This window comes from Chiloscyllium punctatum, chromosome 17, assembly GCF_047496795.1.
Source record: "Chiloscyllium punctatum isolate Juve2018m chromosome 17, sChiPun1.3, whole genome shotgun sequence".
Lineage (NCBI taxonomy): Eukaryota > Metazoa > Chordata > Chondrichthyes > Orectolobiformes > Hemiscylliidae > Chiloscyllium > Chiloscyllium punctatum.
Window position 1 is genome coordinate 92,980,626 of NC_092755.1, and position 7,589 is coordinate 92,988,214.

Consider the following 7,589-nt stretch of genomic DNA (forward strand, 5'->3'; position numbering starts at 1 on the left):
CTCTATTCCACAGATAACGCTGTTGTCCGTGCACTGAACACTTTGACTAGCTTGTTATACCAAAAACATTTTGACCTAAGCACTCTTGTCAGTGAGATGGACAAAAGGACACAGAATTTTGTTTGCAGTTCAATTCAATTTTATTAACCAAGTATTCTTTATTTAAAACTCCATGTGAGCATTTCAAATATTCCCATAATAGTTATTCTCTATCTGGCGCTATCCGTCTGAGAAAGTATATCAGCTGCAATGATCTTCTCTGATGTAAAAATAGCTCTGTTTGATGAAGGTAGGTCTCACGGGTTAAGGTGGGTCTTGCTGCAAGTCTTCGCTAAGGGGGAGGCTTCCGTGTGTGTTTTTATTCTCCTTTCCAAATATTTTGTGACTTTTGGCCAATGGGGTCAGGAGCTGGGTTCCAAGTGTCCAATAGAATCACGCCAGCACCCTTCGCTGTTGCCGTGCTGGGGAGATGTAAAGTGCACATCTTCAGGCAATGGCTAGAAGTCAAGTTGCCAGAAAGTTTGGCCAACACTCTGCTCATACACTTCCCTTGGGCAAAGTTGGAACTGGATCCCCCTATACCTTCGTGATTTCTTTGACCTCGGTTTTCACTGATCTCTGCAGCCGATAGTCGCGAGCTGCTGTCTAATTGAGTTTGGCTCATTTTCTGTCGGGCTATCCCTGACCCGGGGACATGAAAAACCGATCGAATGGCCCAAATACTTGGCCAGTTGAGACCAGACAACAGCACAACCCGGTCATAAACTCAAAATCTTCTCGTTTCGCACAGCTTAACGCCAGCTGGTGTGTGGTTTGTGCTCACTGAGCTGTCATAGAACTGATCCCCCCTCACTTCCCATTTAAGGAAACCTGTCCTAACGCCACAGAGAATACAGGGCAGCCATGCTGCAAGTTTTCCTTCTGGTGGCAAAGTGTCAGAGCTTTTCTCTGCACCCCTCCATGACAATAGCTGGTCGGGTCACAGGCATTCACTCTTGGACAATCACTTCATTTGGCAATTCATTCATGTCAATCAACAGCAAAGCGGATGTTGCAGTCAGTTTCTGAGGACTATTTCTGTGCACAAGAAACTTACAGCTTCACACTCCGTGAGTTCCGTGTCAGTTGCTGCGATGTCTGTCAGAAATGAGAGGTGGGGGAGTTCCAGCCAGTCGCAAGTCTGTTCGTCAGTGAGTGATACTGCCATTACTATCTTTACTACCCAACTAAAAATGAAGCTCTTCAGCCGCGTTCTCAAACAGACTCGCTACCACACCCACACCTCCTTCCTCAGCACCTGCCTACGGAAAACCCTCTTCTGAAAATGTAAGGTGTCTACTGAGCATCGGCTCATTCGTAGTTTCTATGTTGCACTGCAGGTTCACGCTGACCTTCCCCCTTTTGTAAATTGATGTGATAATCCTCTCCGTCTCTCTGTAACTGTCCTGCATAACAAGAGCTTGGAATTCATCAACACATGTTCCCCATGCGGCTTAAAACTGTCTCTAATTAAGCACGAGTGATCAGTCACAATCAATAGGCTGTAAGATTCATGGCGTGAGGAAAGGGAAACAATGCATTAAGGAACGAAGAGCGCTTTCGTGTTTGTGGCTGAGACATATTGTTTGTGTAAAGATAAAAAAAACACCTAATTTGTTATGTCTGAGCAATTTTTCAATCAACTCAACTTCCTCCAACTGATCATTGTCAATAGCGACAAAAAAGCACCTGGAGAGACTCGAGAGATCAGGCAGCCACTATAAAGAGCAGTGTTAATGTTTCAGATCGGTGACCTTTTATCCAGATCTTTCAGTGACATGACATTCCTACCAAATGTACACTCTCCATTGAACAACACAGACTCATCTCAAAATTAGAGTCAAGAGAGTGGTGCTGGAAAAGCACAGCAGGTCAAGCAGCATCCGAGAAGCAGGAGAATGGACGTTTCGGGCAAGAGTCTTTCATCAGGAATGAGGTTTATGAGCAAAGGGGGTGGAGAGATAAATGAGACAGGAGTGGGGCAGTGTTGAGTTGGAAAGTTGGATCTGGATAAGATGGGGAGGGGAAATGAGGAAACTGGTGAAATCCACATTGATACCGTGGGGTTGGAGGGTCCTGAGGCAGAAGATGACGCGTTCTTTCTCCAGGCTTTAGATAGTTAGGGTGTGGCGATGGAGGAGGCCCAGGACCTGCATATCTTTGGTGGAGTGGGAGGGGGAGTTGAAGTTTTCGGCCACAGGGCAGTGAGGTTGGTTGGTGTGGGTGGTGGAACTGGCGGAGGATGATGCACACCGAGGTTGGTAGTATGGAATGTGAGGACTGGGGGGTTGCAGTTAGACTGGGGTTCAAGGGTGGAGGTGCAGAAAGTGGATGAGATCTGCTGATTTCACCAATTTCAAGGCGTAGCCATGGACACCTGCATAGGCCCCAGCTATGCCTGCCTTTTTGTTGGTTAAATGGAACAATCCATCTTCCGCAGTTACACTGGCACCATTCCCCACCTTTTCCTCCGTGACATTGATGACTGTATTGGCGCCAACTTGTGCTCCCATGAGGAGGTTGAACAGTTCATCAACTTCACCAACACATTCCACCCTACCTTCAGATCACCTGGACCATCTTAGACACCTCCCTCTCCGTCCTGGACCTCTCCATCTCCACCAACAGTGACCGATTCAACACAGACATTTCCACAAACCCACCGACTCCCACAGCTACCTGGATTACACCTCCTCCCACCCTGCATCCTGTAAAAATGGTATCCCTTATTCCTAATTTCTCCACCTCCGCCACATCTGCTCCCAGGAGGACCAGTTCCACCACAGAACATACCCACTGGCCTCCTTCTTCAAAGGCCACAACATCTACTCCCACGTGATTGATGACTCCCTCCGGCACATCTCAACCACTTCCCACACCTCCACTCTTGAACCCTATCCCTCCAACCGCAACAAGAACAGAACCCCCCAGATCCTCACATTCCACCCCACCAACTTCCATATACATCAACCTCCACCAGTTTTGCCACCTACAAATGGACTCCAGCACCAGAGATATATTTCCCTCCCCTCCCCTATCTGCTTTCTGTAAAAAACATTCCCTCTGCAACTCTCATCAGGTCCATGCCCTTCCACCAAGCCGCCCTTCCCTCCTGGCACCTTCCCCTGCCACCACAAGAATTGCAAAACCTGCGCCCACACCTGCCCCCCCTCACCTTCATCCAAAGCCCCAAAGGAGCCTTCCACGTCCATCAGAGTTTTACTTGTACTTTCACATGTCAATTACTGTACATATTGCTCCCGATGCAGTCTCCTCTACCTTGGGGAGAAAGGATGCCTAATCGCAGAGTGCTTTAGAGAACATCTCCGGGACACCCAGGCCGAACACTTCAACTCCCTCTCCCACTCCTCCAACTGCATGCAGGCCCTGGGCTTCCTCCATTGCTACTCCCTAACCACCCGACGCCTGGAGGAGGAACGCCTCATCTTCCACCATGTGATCCTCCAACCCCATGGCATCAATGTGGATTTCATCAGTTTCCTCATTTCCCCTCCCCTACCTTATCCCAGATCCAACGTACCAACTCGGCACCGCCCTCATATCCTACCTTCCATTTTCCTTCCCACCTATTTGCTCCACTCTCCTCTCCGACCTATCACCATCATCCCCACTTCTGTCTACCTATCGCATTCTCAGCAACCTCCTCCAACTCCTCCCATTTATCTTTCAGCCCACAAAACGTCAATCCTCCTGCTCCTCGGATGCTGCCTGTCCTGCTGAGCTTTTCCAGCACCACATTCTTGACTCTGATCTCCAGCATCTGAAGTCCTCACTTTCTCTTATCTCAAAATTATCTCAGTCTCCTGTTTGATTTGAATTATTTTTGTTAAACTTGTTCAGAAATACTGTGACATACCTCTGGGGCAGGAAGGGCATGAACTCTGACCTTCTGAATCAGAGGTAAGGACAATACCACTACACCACTAAGCCCCCACTCTCTTATTTGATCATCATTTTGCATTTTAACAAAATCCTTCCTTTCAAGTGAAGAATTGCAAGTTTCACCAGCTCGAGGGGACAAACATCTCTCCAAATCCTTCTGATCTGCACTTCTCTCCAAATCCCCCCCTCTTTTTCCAGGTCTCAGCTCTTTCTGTGCATTCACTTTACTTTCTGAGTCTCCTCCCTACTCCACAGTGCTCCTGTCTCAGCAAAGGCCTTAGCACCATGCCCTTCCACCTCCACCTCTCTGAATATCAAACTCAGCATGACATGAACTCACTTTCTGTTGCCTCCTGGTCTACCCTGTGACTCGAGATCTCCCCCCTGCCTGATTAGTCCTTTCATCCATTTCCAACATTCTCCCTCTGCAGGGACCCCTCTTTATCCATCCTTTCTTTCGCACTGTTGCAGTCCTACAATGCATTTCCCTTCCTGAGACTGTGTGTGTACCTTCATCCCAACCCACCCATCCCAGTAGTCTACTCACCCCCATGGATTTATTTTCTAATTACTTCACCCCTCAGCCTAAAAATAACTTAGAAAAAAAATGAGAAAGTGGATACCATGACTGACAGAGATGAATGTGCAAAATACCATTCTAGCTCGGTTTTAACCCACTTTAACCTCATTTTAACTCATTCAAACTTTACCTATTGCGCATTTAAAATTGTGCCCAAGCTTGCCTTTCGACAGAAGATTCTGGGCCCAGGCTCCACTGCACACTTGAGACCATTATTTTCAACTTGGCATTGAGGAATAAAACGTAACTTTTAGTTGAGACATTAAACCGAGGAATTGTCCATCTGAAAGACGCTGTGGCACTATCTGAAGAAGACAGAGAGCAGTTTCTGGTCAGCATTCCTCTATCAATTAATACCACAAAACATTGGAATACTGCATTCAATTCTGGTCACCCTGTTTTAGGAAGGATGTTGTGAAACTTGAGAGGGTTCAGAGAAGATTTACAAGGATATTGCCACAGATGCTGGGCTTGAGCTATAGGGAGAGGCTGAATAGGCTGGGGCTATTTTCCTTGGAGCATCGGAGGCTGAGGGGTGACCTTATAGAGGTTTATAAAAACATGAGGGGCATGGATAGAGTGAATATCCAAGGTATTTTCCCCAGGGTGGGGCAGTCCAAAACTAGAGGGCATGGGCTTAAAGTGGGAGGGGAAAGATTTAAAAGGAACCTAAAGGGCAATCTTTTCACACAGAGGGTGATGCGTGTATGGAGTGAGCTGCCAGAGGAAGTGATGGAGGCAGGTACAATTACAAAATTTAAAAGACATTTGGATGGGTACATGAATAGGAAGGGTTTAGATGGATATAGACAAAATGCTGGCAAATAGTTCTAGATTAATTTCGGATATCTGGTCAGTATGGACAAATTGGAGTGAAGGGTTTGTTCTGTGCTATACAGCTCCGTGACTCTATGACTCTATGTGCCTGTTTGGCAAATCGGACCTTAATGTGAGAAAATCAGTTGCTGCATCTTCCTGTATGACCAGCACTGACTCTGTTCTGTAAGAATGCCACTGATTCTAAATCCTGCACTTGGAAGAGTTCCCATCAATATCTTGATGCTCCTCATTATAGTATTCATGACACTACATTAGGTTAGCTGGTCAGTTTATTTTATTCACAGAAAGTTACAAAATTCACCTCTATTTATTGGTAAATACAAAGAAACCATTATCAACAGAAAACCAATGTGAACAAGTCATAGAATCATAGTTTAACAGCACAAAAACAGGCCCTTCAGCCCAACTCATCCATACTGACCAGGTTTCCTACACTGAATTAGTCCCATTGTCCTGCATTTGTCCCATATCTTTCTAAGCCTTTCCTATTCATAATTCAGTAGAACCGGTATTGGACTGGGGTGTACAAAGTTAAAAATCACACAACATCAGATTATGTCTAACAGGAGCAGCGCTCCGAAAGCTAGTGCTTCCAAATAAACCTGTTTGACTATAACCCTGGTGTTGTCTGATTTTTATCTTTTTCCTATTCATGTACCTGTCCAAATGTCTTTTAAATGTTGCAATTGTCCCCAGCTCTACCACTTCCTCTGGCAGCTCGTTCCATATATGCACTATTCACTGTGTGAAAAATTTGCCCCTCAGGTCTCTTTTAACTTTTTCTCCTCTCACCTTAAACCTATGTTCTCTACTTTTGGACTTCTTAAAAATAATTTTCTTTCTCTGATTGCCCATCCATCCTTACATGCTCACTTTGCTCAGAAGCAGACCACAGGCCTTGTCAACTCACCCAGGTATTAAGCTTAGACTGTCACAAAGCTAACACTGAAAGTTGTACCTTCGGTTATGAGGTCATAAAGAAAGCAAGCAAATACTTGCTTGATTTCTAGAGGATTCATCTTGAAAGTTACGAAATTTACACTACATTTGAATTGAACGTTGGTTCAACCACATTGAAAGAACTTGTGCACCTTGGGTGACCATAATTATAACAAAATATACAGCAATTCTCCAGGATGATACAAGAAATATGGGGTAGACATATCCAGAAAAGATGTGAAGGCTGGGTCTGTTTCTTCCTGAAAAATGGAGGTGAATGGGTGACCTAATAAATTACAAAAGGTTTTCATAGAATCCCAACAGTGTGGAATCTGGTCATTCAGCCTGTCAAGTCCATACCGACCTTTCAAAGAGCATCCTACCCAGACCCACTCCATCTCTGTAATGCTGCATTTTCCATGGCTAACCCACCTAGCCTGCACATCCCTGGCCACTATGGGGCAATTTAGCATGGCCAATCCACCTAACCTGCACATCCCTAGCCGCTATGGGGCAATTTAGCGTAGCCAATCCACCTAACCTGCACATCCCTGGCCGCTATGGGGCAATTTAGCATGGCCAATCCACCTAACCTGCACATCCCTGACCGCTATGGGGCAATTTAGCATGGCCAATCCACCTAACCTGCACATCCCTGACCGCTATGGGGCAATTTAGCATGGCCAATCCACCTAACCTGCACATCCCTGGCCGCTATGGGGCAATTTAGCGTGGCCAATCCACCTAACCTGCACATCCCTGGCCGCTCTGGGGCAATTTAGCATGGACAATCCACCTAAGCTGCACATCTTTGTGACTGTGAGAGGAAACCAAAGCAGACCCAGACAATCATGGGGAGAATGTGCAAACTCCATATATTCCTGAGGGCTGAATCAAACCCGGATCCCTGGTGCTGTAAGGCAACAGTTCTAACCATCGAGCCACTCGGGGCTACCTAAGATATTTTTCCAATCAATCTGTCCAGAGCTGTTAATACATACCCCTGGAGCAAGTAGGACTTGAATGATACGACCATTGTTCACAAGAGAGCCCTGAAAGGTTTTAAGAGACTGCCTACATTGAAAGTGTTTTCTCCTATGGGGAAGAATATCTTGGCCACAAAAAGGCCATAAATAAGAAATAGGAAGGAGGCCCCTGAACTTGCTCTGCTACTTGATAAGATCATGGCTGATCCAACATTCCTTACATCCACTTTCCTGTGTTGTCCTGTAATTCTTGATTCCCCGACTGATCAAAAATCTTCCTATCTCAGCCTTAAATATACACC